Genomic DNA, 13,043 nt, shown 5'->3' on the forward strand with positions numbered 1-13,043 from the left:
TTTAACTTCGTGCAAGGTTCGAATTGCATTCAGAAGGGAGTACTCATCTGCTAATTTATATTGCATCGGTGTTGGCAGGATTGAAATGCCAATGTACAAAGCCTGAGTATGTGGCAGGCAAGGTCATGTGCAAGTACTTGAAGGTTGTACACAAAGAGGGGGCAAAGGATTTGTTCAAGCAGCAACACTGAAATTAATAGTGTGAAAATAAGAAAGGGCAAAGCTCCTTGACAGTAAAATCAATTTGGGTATAGAATAATCTGCCCCAAGGGAAGCAGAAAAGCCGAGATCATTTTTCACATTTAAAAACAAATCTACCAGTCTTAAGTACTACAGGGAATAACACCGCAGTGCTGGGGGAGAAAGGGAAAGGGGGATGATGGGACAAGAGCCAAACAGTGAGCCTCTGCCAGCTCACACGCCTGTGCTTCTCGAGGAGCTGCTCACAGCCCAACACCATGGAGCTGTACCAGAGCCCACATGGGCTTTCACACAGCCTGGCTCACAGGCAGGGTAAAGGTCTCTTCCTCTCCCTTCTCAAGGCTGTCTCTGGAGCTAGAAAGTTGTTTGATGTTTGGCAGTGTTGTCCCCATTCTTCTCTCTCTCTTTTTTTTTTTTTTAATTTACTTCCCAAAGTAACTTTCCCTCTTAGAGCTGATGCACTACATCAGCTATAGATCCTGCTGATAAACCTTTGTGCACGTCAACCTGTTTCAGCACCTTTCGTGCAACAGCAGTGATGATGAGAGAGTCTCAGAGATCAACAATCATATTAGTATGGACTTGTCAGACCTTTGTGACCATCTGATTGCCTGCCCAGGCCCACAGCTTTCCACAGGGAACATTGCAGTACCTCTATCAACTTGATCTTCACTCCTCAGTTTTGACCAGATACTTTCTCAAATCTTTTTCTTAACTCTGATTGCCAGTTAACTGCTGGTGCTTCCTCACATTTGCAAATGAAACCAAGGATTTTGGTCACCCCTATGCAATCTTTTGAGTTAATTCACTACTAAATAAAGCTGGAGAAGATGTTAGTTAGCTAATACGATATAAACAACACAAAACTTGCTCCTTTATCACTATTCTTTGTAATTTATCATTTATTACTATGGGTATAAACTACTATATAAAATGCCCCTTTGCATAAACAATGGGCTACATAAGGACCTTTGTTACACTTCTTTTGTAAAGTAGTAGTGGAGAAGGTTTTATAATACCTACATGCCTTCAGACCGTTCACTGGAAGCTAATCAGAGCAGACTTACTTTGCAACTGCCCTTTTGAGTTAAAATGAGGTAGGTGACTGGGATAGCAGACTGAATGATGGCAAAGATCTCACTCAGGAGACAGTCAATCATATCAGGTTCATTGCTTTCATTTAAAATGTTTATGTGTTTGAGCTTTACAGCTAGAAAACATAAGAAATAAAGTGAGAGGCAAGCAAAACCAAAGTCACTGTAAGAGACTGGTACAAGGTTTGTGCAGGGGGTGCATCTCCCACATCTTCCAGTAACGCACATCATACTGCCAGTCTCACAGATGCAATATCAGATTAAATGGACTTTGGATTTGACCCTGTTTGGCAGTTCCTGTGTTCCTATAACCTTCCAAACATGGCCTGTGAGTCACAAAGTCAATCACCACTAAACGGCTTGAATTTGAGTGAGCCAGAAATAAAGATGTGAAATACAGAGACTGTAACATCTTAGTGAGTATTAACGCTTAATGCCGCTCTTCTAGAGCTCTGTGTAAACATTTTTCTGTTTCTAATTCTTTGAATCTATTGCCAACACTATACATTTTTATTTTCAGCCACTGGAATGCAGTTCCTGAGGTGCTTTTCAAAAGAATAGCCAAACAACTATGAAATTACCTATACATACATGCAGATCTCCTACCATTTGATTCAGGGCATTAGACAACAAGCTATAAGAATAGCACGCATATGAAGTTAAACTCAGCACAAATTTCTGCTGGAACAGCTTAGAAGAAAAGCAATTAACTCACAGCTGTAAACTTAGGTATTCTATCTGTGCTAGCAAATTTTCACCCTCTTGTATTTAATCTGTGACCAATTTAAACTTTTTAACCCTTACGTCAGCAACTCTCCAACTTTCCTCTTACCTAAGCAGGATGGCACAGTCTTATAATGGCACAGAAACACTCATTGATATTCTTGTTCCTAACATTGTGGCCACCTAAGAAGCAGTGTTATCTCATAAATAAACTTCACACAGTTATCAGGTTGAAAATCTATGAGATTCGTGTATTTTAATTGCTTGTTAACTGCAGAAATGACTCCACTAGTATTTCTTTGACTGATAAGCTGCCAACAAGCAGCAATATTTTTGACCATCAGGATGTAGTTCAACCCCCAAACCTTTATTCTCACATTTGAAACTCTATTCCATTAGGCTTACAAATTTCAGACATTTATAGTCTGTATTTCTCAATGAAATGCAAATTTTTTTTTTTTTATTTGAAAGAAAATTTCCACTGGATTTTAAAAGAAAGCTATGAGAACATATTTCTTCATTTCAGGTGCGTAAAAGCCTCAAATTTGACCTGACAGTGTTTTCCACAGTTCCTAGAACTGTTTCATCACTTTAAAGAAAAAAAAGGTTCCTTAAGGCATGCCAGTTCCCTGCTACAATCAACAATGCTACAGAGGCATAAATCAAAACTGAGGACTCACTTGTTTTCCTTTACTTCCGTTTGTGACCAGGACACAACAGGCATTATTATTAAATTAATGTAAGTCTTTGTAGAGTGCCTCAGGATACCCTGGAGCAACAAGACACTATACAGTTAAATTTTCCTGGCTATGTGTTGTTTTATCAACTGAATTTCATTTGATTGCTTCAGCACATGTGTGAACTAGATGCTGATGACAGCAGTATTTCCAATGTCCCTTGCAGAAATGCTGAACAAAATGTGTTTGGCTCAAGGGGAATGAACAGGGCAGCCCAATAATATGGGCTTAGGTCAAAACAGATGTGCCTGGCACCAGCTCAAGCTGTCATGAAATGTAAAGACAGGACTGTGGAGGAGGTGAAAATGTGTGGAAAGGCAGGTACAGATGGACAAATGAGCTCCATCTTTCCTCTGCCATGGGGAGGAGCATCCTTCTCCAAGATATGGGCTGCAGGAACAGTGCTGAGATCTAATTCTTTCATGACCCCCACTGGTACCCCATTTCTGAGGTTGTGCAGCCTCTGGCAGAACTTAAATACAACAAAGAGAAAACTGGAAGCAAGACAGCATCAGAACAACACAAAGAGCTTACTTCCTGCTTCTCTGCCCTGCGCTGGACAGCTTCACACCAAGTTTCTGAAGAGCAGCTTCAGACCTACTAATGCCTTGTGCCAATAAAAAGTCTTTGTGCAGAATATATCCCTGCTCAGCAATTTTCTTCTAATACTTTCCATCAGCCTTTTTTTGGCTCCTTATGAAGACCTACCTAGAGGTCTTATGGGTTGTAAGAGGAATTTTTGCAACATGGTTTCACATGGATTTTTTATTCTTGTCATTCATTTCTATTTCGTCATAGAGGAAGCATTCTTGAATGCTTGCTGAAGAGTAACAACTAAAATTCAATATTGCAGAAACAATAGTTTTGTAAAAGATTTTATGTCAATTAGTAATGGTGATATAAAACCAGAAATTTTATGACATGACTGATTTCCAAGGTTTATTTTAAGAAGCAAACATGAAAATTTGTTCTTATTCTCTGGTTACAGCAAAGCAAATTTCAATCATTCTAAGACGGGGGAGTGTACAGTAAAATACTGATTCACAGCTCCTAAAAGAAATGACATGCAGAATGATTTTCTATAAAAAGCTCAGTTCTGAGTAGAAGGGGGTTTTCTTGTCTGTAGATTTTTCCACCTATAGCTCTACAATTAAAGAAGTTCAGGATCCTGCACTGTCTTTGCAGCAACAGCATAGTGTTTATCGACACCGCAGGAGCTATACGCTGGGCTGAGCAGGGAGCTTACCCCTATGTATTTCTAGATAGCTTCATCTAATGGACCTGAACGTACCCAAGCATTTATATTTTACACTTGGAAAAGTGGTGCCAGAAGACTTTATGCAGACTATCTGTTATCACAGGACCACAGATTTGTAGGGGTTGGAAAGGACCTCGAGAGATCATCGGGTCCAACCCCCCTGCCAAAGCAGGTTCCTTAGAGCAGGCTGCCCAGGTAGGTGTCCAAACGGGCCTTGAATATCTCCAGAGAAGGAGACTCCACAACCTCCCTGGGCAGCCTGTTTCAGTGCTCCGTCACCCTCACCGTGAAGAAGTCCTTTTGCATGTTGGTGCGGAACTTCCTGGGCTCTATCTTGTGGCCATCACCCCTTGTCCTATCCCCACAACCCACTGAAAAGAGGTTGGCCAAATCCCTCTGTCTGCCACACTTCAGGTATTTATAAATACTGATAAGATCCCCTCTCAGTCCTCTTTTCTCCAGGCTGAACAGACCCAGGTCTCAGCCTTTCCTCATAGGGAAGATGCTCCAGGCCCTGTATCATCTTTGTGGCCCTCTGCTGGACTCTTTCCAGGAGATCCCTGTCTTTTTTGTACCGGGGAGCCCAGAACTGGACACAGTACTCCAGGTGAGGCCTGAGCAGGGCAGAGTAGAGGGGGAGGATCATCTCCCTTGACCTGCTGGCCACACTCCTTTTAATGCACGCCAGGATCCCATTGGCCTTCTTGGCCACGAGGGCACACTGCTGGCTCATGGTCAACCTGTCGTCCACCAGGACCCCCACGTCCTTCTCCTCAGAGCTCCTCTCCAGCAGGTCGTCCCCCAGCCTGTACTGATACGTCCGGTTGTTCCTTCCCAGGTGCAGGACTCTACACTTGCTCTTATTAAAGCTTATTTGGTTTCTTCTTGCCCAAGTTATTAGTACCTCTTTTTTATTAGGTTATTATTATTATTTTTTTTTTCACTGCAACTACTAGTGCAAAGATCAGTCCAGAAGAAATGACTGAGACGGCTAGGTTAGCTCTGAAACTGCGTAGTCTGGATACGGCCCTGTGGTCCTTAACTTTAGATTATTATATCTGATCAAGATTAAATGGATAAAGCTGTTATGCCTTGTCCTTGTCATGCCACAGCCTCATGGAGAACTGAAGAGTGATAACTGTCTCACGGTGCATTATAATGGCTGCTCTGTGTTTTAGAAGGGGCACCCAGCTAAGGCTCACAGAAACAGGATTTATTGCATCTGACTTTGAACAGGTACACTATAGATGCCTGTGGCAAAGGCAGTGACCCCAGGCTCGCTTCAGGCAGTGATTGACCACATCTCTTTCAGGCAGCAGAGATAGGCTGGGGTTCTGGACCATGAAGAAAGAAAGAGTTATTTATTATGGTATTTTTGAGGTGGAGAAATATTAATTTATGAGACAGCAAATTCATTTTATATAAAGATCAGCTAATATTTTACAATGTTTGTATAACTGTCCCAACATCATGTGTAACTAATATTTCTGCAGGAAGTCATATTTAAGGCTTTCTAGACATGCAGGTAAAATTGTCTGATGGGTAAAAGCCAAGCTAAAACATTATGACCCATCTCTGCATGTGCTATTTACATCTTTTCTGGAAGTTTATAAACAAATGGCTAATTGAAGCATAATTTAGCTAGAAATTATCACCTTGAGCAAATTATTTTTAATATCACTAGGTGTCCAATAATTGTTTGGCACTGAGACAACAAAACATTTTTCTTTGGGGAAAATTGTAATGTGTTTGTTGGAGTGTTACTGAAGACCTATTTTGTTTATACAGTCAGGGCCACACTGTAGCATTCTGGATGCTAAATATTATGAGGAATGATAAGTTATTAGGAATCAGATCAGCTCATAACAAAAATTTTATTTTATTTTATTTTATTTTTAATGCAGCTGAAGAAATCTAGCAGTCCTTAGCAAAAACATATACTAGGGCTCAGACCAGCTTCTCTACTGCATTTAATGGGAAAGTTTTTTGCCTGCAGCACACTGGAAACATGACATAATGGACCTAAAACAGAAAACTAAATCAATTGATACTGCAAGTGGAAGCAGCACCAAGGAATGGAAAAACAAACAAACAAACAAAAAAACCCTAAAATTTAATTACACAACAAAGTTGGACTTTACATTTCAAATGGTCAGAATTAGTCAGAATTGACAGAATAGGCCTTACAGGAAAACTAATCTCCTACAGCCTTCTGCTAACAAAGGATTATCTACATTTTAACAAACGCTAGCTACAAAAATTTGGACTGAACTAAAGTGCTTTGACAGTCACAGAGCAGAATAAGCAGCAGAATCATGAATTTTCATGATCTCATCTGGGATCACATTAGTGGGACATACATCTGCAGGACAAAGAGGTTCAGTAGATGCCCACAGCCCCCGGTCCTTGCCAGGGCTATGCTGCAGGCTTGTCTGTGCCCTGTGTCCATCCCACCTTGCCTTGCTGATTTGGTGTCTGGGCTTGATTTTGGACATGGAAAGTCAATACGGACTTTCCGGGAGCCACAGGGCTGTGGACCAACCTGGTTTGTTGCCACCAGATTTGATGTTCATGCTGTAGGACTGCCTTGAGTCCCTGTCGAGCACCTTTCTCCTGATGCACCCTGCCACCAACAGTCCTTTGTTGTACCCAGTTTTTTGTGCTCCGGATGATATCCTTGGTAGCTGAGATCTGACTACAGCTCACTCTGCCCTCTTTAGCACTTCTTTAAAAATAGCAGTAAGTATAGAAATAGAACAGCAACACTGCAGCTGCATTATTCACTGGCTGCTCCTCGAAAGTTACAGCAGTGTCAATCTAGAAAAAAATATGAAAGTACTGGATTATGCAGGCTAAAAACAGACACAGACAGACTGCTGCTAGGCACCTTGCTCCCAGGCATATGTACCTCAAATTTCTGAAGATTACAGCTATACAAATCAATGCTTCTTTTTTAGGCAGTGGTTGGAATACCAGTTGGAGATCAAGTTTTAGCTGAACTGAGCACTTACTCCAGTAAGAGTGCTCAGATTTCTTAGAGTAACACCCCACAGGCAGCCTTCCCCATTAGAAAGAAACAAGAAATTAGAAAGACTGGTGGAGCACAGAGAAGTCAGGCCAGATTGGCAAGAAGAGACAAATCTGGCTGAGACTGAGAATAAAGAATATTTAATTGTGTGTCAGTGCCTACGCCACCTTCAGTAACCCTCCTTCATTTCATCCTTCCAGGTAGGAGTATACTGCTTCATTTTTGTTCAAACTCTCTTCTTAGTAAATCGCTTCACCTGTGATCCCACACGTTCTGTTGTTTGACACGTCCATTGTCTTTTCCTCAGCATCTGTTGCTATTTTCTGACCACCAAATTTAGAGGAGGAAAAAAAAGGCAGACTCCCTCCTTTTCTCTTTTCATACACGAACAGATATACAAACACATCAAGGTGCACAGAAATGTTATTGCCAATCCAGCATCTCTCCTTTCACTACCATTTAGCTGCTGACTTGAGGGTATTCCAAAAACAAACATGAGGAAGCAATTGTGTGGATTATTTTATAAGGAAAGCCTATGGGTCAATGAGTACAATATTTTTTTGGATATGTTGAAGGATCTACTCTTTCTGTGTCAGTGCCATGTAACCCACTGGTGTGTGTTACCAGGCTTTGTGCATCAGCAGTGAGCTCCATAGAAGACACAGGTTTTCAAACACGCTCAGACTGCAGATTTTGTTCTGCTTCTAGTATTGTCCCAGTGCCAAACATTTGTAATATCAAATATTTTTAGAGGAGGAATGCAAAGAAAAGTTGGTAAAAATACACTGACTATGTGGAACACTTTCTGATTATGGACAGTTTCTCCATAAAAGTGGTGAAACTCAGAAAACTTAAGCCTAGTAAAACACTGATATCTGTTTGAAATTATCTTCAATAGGCAGAGAGAGAAGGTGGATAGTCTAAAACATCCTTACATTTCCTAATTTCTGAAAAGTAGGGATTTGGTTGAGAAACTGTGAAACTCTAGGAGTTTCAACATTTCTAATGATGAGGACAGTGAAGCACCGGAGTGGACTGTTTGGGTAGAATGTAAAGTTTTTCTCATGGCAGGTCTTTAAACAGAGATAAGACAAATCTGCAAGACCAGAGAAAGGTACAGAAGATAGCCTCAGGGCAAGTCTTAGACTTAGTGACTGCCTGAGGTTCCTTACAGACCAGTTTTTCTCTAGTTTGATGACTAGGGCTGAAAATGATAATAATTTCTAGAGTATATGTATATATATATATATATGTATATATATTTTCCTCAGCTTCTTAATAAATTGTCAAAATATGTTCTATGTATCAAGTCCTGACAGCCACTGGATTTTGACAATTTGGAAAAAAGGTACGTTGAGTATGCAGAGGGTTTTATTTACACCACAATACTGAATTTGCTATCTCAGTCGAGCTTAGCTTTTCCCTTTCATGTCTCAATGCAGTATTACTAAAATGACAATAAAGCAAGAGGATGACCTTACACTGCAGGCAGGGCTGTGGGATCTGTAAACAGAATATGCTCATAAGAAATATTATTAAATGCCGTTAAGCTTCTGACTGTTACAATAAATACTTCCAGAGGTATTTGGAGAGGCAGGCTGAGCGTAATGTGGGTGATCTGTCTGTAATATCAAAAGCACTGTGAATGCACTAGGGAAAATGAACAGGAAAGGCTGATGGATATTGATGGAGTAATATGGTGTGGGTCACAGCCCAGAGCTGTTGGGAAGAGATTTTGGAGGGATGGGACAGGCCCCTTTCTTGGCAGGCATCTTATCCCCACTGGGCAGCCATATAGAAAGACTGCACAGTTATCATGGACTGAACTCCCCCAGGCACCCTGAATACACATTAAAAGCTGAGAGACTGGAAGAGGCATGAGATTTGTTTCTTTGGGAAATAAAATTGGTTATTTATCAATAAAAAACATTCTGGAGTCACTGGCCAGTTAAGGGGTGAAATGAAAAGGCATATGGTATAAAAAAAAAACAGTTTTCTGTTTAACTTTTTTTTCTGTTTTACCTAAACATTATGCTTCAAGATAGTGCAATACTCCTCTGGGACAAGAAACATCCATGAATATTAGAAAAAAGTGAGATGTTGATAAAGGTCTTTCCAAGAGCCACAGTTTCTGCTATAAAAATATTTTCAAGAGACAGTCAAGAAAGTGCATATAATCTGACAGTGAGAACAGCAAGAGAGATGCTATTTCTGTCTCCTGAAAGACTGGTTGTAATTACAACAGTTAAGAAAAAAGTAGATTACTGGCTTGTCTCTTTCTCCTCTGTAATATTTCTGTCATTGTTTGGCATTCTTTTGATTCAGTAAAAATCTGAAAAGCCCTCAGCCACTGTAGGTTTTAGGATTAATAAAACAAAGTCTGCTCTTGCTAAGCCTGAAGCTTGTGGTAGGCATAATTACTAACAGTTCAGTATGCTGCTTTGATAGATACATAACCCTGCTCATGGCTACTAACATGGTCTACTCCTTCTGGTGCAAAGGTGAGCATCTAAAGATGCTTGGGAGACGATCTTGAGTTCAACATAGCATAAACAATACTTTTTAATTAAGTTTGTGCTCACATAATTCCAGTAGCTTCCTTCAACATAAACATTTTATATAAACCTTTGTGCTGCTCCATTTTCCATTGGTTATCCATAGACCAGTTGGCCCCATAGACTGAGAGCGCGAATGTTTAGGAAATTAACTATTTTAATTTAAATTCATTTGTGCTTTTTCAAGTTTGAAACTTTAAGGTAACCAATATCCTGGAAATGCTGCCCTTTGCTGCAGTAACACAGAGCAGCCTTTGGGAATTTGACGGATGGCCTGGTTGTTTTGATATGACGCCCATGTTATTTAACAACTGGAAAAAGTTGTGAAGATCATTACTTCATTATGTAGATGAAGCTAGAGACTGAACTTGGTCAACCCAACTGAGGCACAATCAATGCTCGATTAAATGAAGCTGTTTATACCAGTCTTGTATTATTTTCCTTATTATATAGGTGGTAGCAGTTCTGACTGGTTTGATATCTTTAAAAACGTTAGTAGGATCTAGGAACCAGATGATTTTTTTTTTTTAATTTAACATAAGCTGTACTAATGTTTCATTTGCTGCTTGTACAATAAATGATGTATCTGAAACCAAACAAGTAAGTTTCTTTTGCTCTAAGTGAAGGGACTAGAAAACAAGACTTACAAGGAGCAGCTGAGAGAATTCAAGTCTATTAATCTGGAGAAGAGGAAGCTGAGGGGAAACCTGATTGCTCTCTATGACTAACTGAAAGGAGGTTGCAGTGAGTTGGGTGTCAGTCTCTCTTCTCAGGTGACAAGTGATGGGATATAAGAAAACGGTCTCAAGTTGTACCAAGGGAGATTTACATAGGACATTAGGAAAAATTTCTTCATGAAACAGTGGTCAAGCACTGGAAAAGGCTGCCCAGAGAAATGGTGGAGTCCCCATCATTGGAGGTATTTAAGAGACGTGGACGTGGCCCTAAGAGACATGGTTTAGTGATGGGACTTGGTAGGTCAGGTGGATGGATGGACTTTGGTGATCTTGAAGGTCTTTTCCAACCTAAATGATTCTATGAAAAGTAGACATGTTGGGTTAAGCCAACAGAGATCTAGTTAGCCCAGTAACTTTTTCGGAAGTTGTCCAATAACAGATTTAAGAGAAAAAGCAAAAGAAGCATTATTTTCCCCTCTTATAACCTCCCTGCTTCATGAAATGAACAATTAGTATGTCCTGAGCTACATGAACACAGAGTTGAAAGTTGTCACTAGATTCACTGCTTGAAAATTTATCTAATTCCTTTTAAACTTATTTATGCTTTATACATAATCCTGTTGTGATGGGCATCAGAATTTAATTTTGCATTGTACAGAAAGGTACAAAGGCCCAGTTGTACTAAGGCCTGATTTAAACTCAAGACCATAAGATTTCACTAGTGCTCCCCAACTGAGTTTCACATTCCCTGTTTTTGTATCCATCCTGATCTTTTATGTTTTTTAATCCACAAGCCATAGACTGGAGGATTCTAATGAAATGAATTGAAAGTGGTATAAATATTCTAAATCGTACTTAAAAAAAATACTAGTAACTTTTTATGTGAGGTAACACACTCAAGTTTGATTAGAAAAAGAGGAACTTTGGGGCCTTTGAAGAGGTTGTCCTTCAGCTATCCCTAACTTAACAGGTTTATCAACCGTATTGCTGAGTGTTCTTAAACACCTTTTTAATGAGACACAAGAACCCAACCAACTACAAATGTCACACCGTCTATAATACTGTGTTTGTGTCTTATCTCTGAATATGGGATTAAAAATAAGGTACAAACAAATGAAAATGCATAAGACTTGAAACTGGTAGAATATCCAGACAGTTCATATTTTAAAGTCACAGAGAGAATTTAGCTCAAAGAAATTTTTTCACAATCTCATTAAAAAAAAAATCTTCTGTGGCTTATTAGCTCTTAAGCATTGCTTCTATAAGGGAAGAAAGTATCTGGGGCTAGCAAGATGATTCATATAAAAACACAACACTATGAACCTTCTACCTGTGCAAAATGTTGAAGCAGTTTCTATATTCAGTTATTTATTTATTTATCTTTTTTAAGTTTCCATGCATATCTCCTGGCCAAATTTAGAAACATCACATGAAATGCTATTCTCCCAATTTCATCTTTAGGGTAAATTAAACTGGAATGAAATTTCTCTCACTTGTCCACATGGTCATGCACATATGAGCTCAACGGCGCAACAGACACCGATAAGCCCATTCCTATCTGAATTTTAGTTTGATTTCCAAACAGAAGAGTTCTCCTGGGCTTACTGCAGCCTTGTTTATCTGCGCTGAATTTCTTCCAGATTAAAAAAAAAAAAAAAAAAAAAAGTAAAACATGTCCTGTTAGACAGCTTATGTCACTTCTTCTTGAACACTGAAAGACTAAATGGAAATGCTGGTCACAGACACGCATGCATATATGTGTATGTAAACACCACATTTTACATGATGATGCTTAATTTAACTGTGGACACTTTTTCCCTTTATGCTCTTTCAAATGCAAGCCTACATTATCTTTTCCCAAAAAGTCTTGATTTTTTTTTTTTTGTATAGACAAAAGCAAATTTTAGCAAATACTAACAATAGAAAGTATGTTCCCAAAAGGATACAACAGTCTTGATCTGTAATTATGCAATTTATGCATACTGAAACAAACATTGATATGAAGAGCTAGAAGATTAATGCTACACTGATGACAAAAAAGGAAAAACAATTTGGGGAATCAAGAGGTAATTAAATTCTTGACAGACTCACTTGAATAAGGACCATTAGTTATATGAATGAATTATTCCCCTGAGGTTTTGATTATATACAGGAAATAGGCATTTAACAAGTGATTTCATTGGCAATATAAAGCATATTATCTCCGAAAATAAATGACAAAGTTAATTTACAGGGTTACAGAGAGTGGCCTTTTCAAATTTAAAAATGTAGTTCTGACTCCTGAAGAAACACGATGAGATACAGAAGTCCTTTCACAATGCTATTATGTATTTTAAAGCAAGTTACCTGCGTATGCAAATAATACGCAGAGCCTGAATTATGATTCCATGCACCTTACAGATCTGGAAAATTTGTTTCCATCGGTGCAATTATTCTGCATTTGCATTAAACTCAGGAACTGTTGTGCATGGCAGTAAGGGAAGTATTTACAAATTGCAACTCTGAAATATTATTTTGCTAGCATTTAGAGGCTTGGGACGCACTGCGCTAGGAACCGCTTCTCAGCAAGAGGAACTTTTCATCCTGCTAATCTGTTATAGTCTGAAGTGAAAGGACAGGATAAAATGGGAAAAAAAAAAGAAAGAAAAGTATTTTTATCCCCATTACAGAGTGAAAGATTAAGAGCGAGAATTCCAAACTAGGCAGAAGACGACAAGAACCACAGGTCTGGAAGGGACCTACTGAACCACTTAGTTTTTGCTCCTTTCTA

The 13,043-nt window shown here is 39.3% G+C and overlaps 2 protein-coding genes across 41 annotated transcripts in view; one reads left to right on the forward strand and one right to left on the reverse strand.

Moving 5' to 3' along the window:
* Positions 1 to 13,043, forward strand: part of LOC308190440 (uncharacterized protein) — a 304,946-nt gene that overhangs the window by 146,512 nt on the left and 145,391 nt on the right. The window lies entirely within an intron of this gene.
* The window catches only part of DLG2 (discs large MAGUK scaffold protein 2), a 1,042,459-nt gene that overhangs the window by 32,998 nt on the left and 996,418 nt on the right, over positions 1 to 13,043 (reverse strand). The gene's annotated exons all lie outside the window — the stretch shown is intronic.

The sequence above is a fragment of the Anser brachyrhynchus genome (assembly GCF_964034855.1).
Source record: "Anser brachyrhynchus genome assembly, chromosome: 1".
NCBI classification, from domain to species: Eukaryota; Metazoa; Chordata; class Aves; order Anseriformes; family Anatidae; genus Anser; species Anser brachyrhynchus.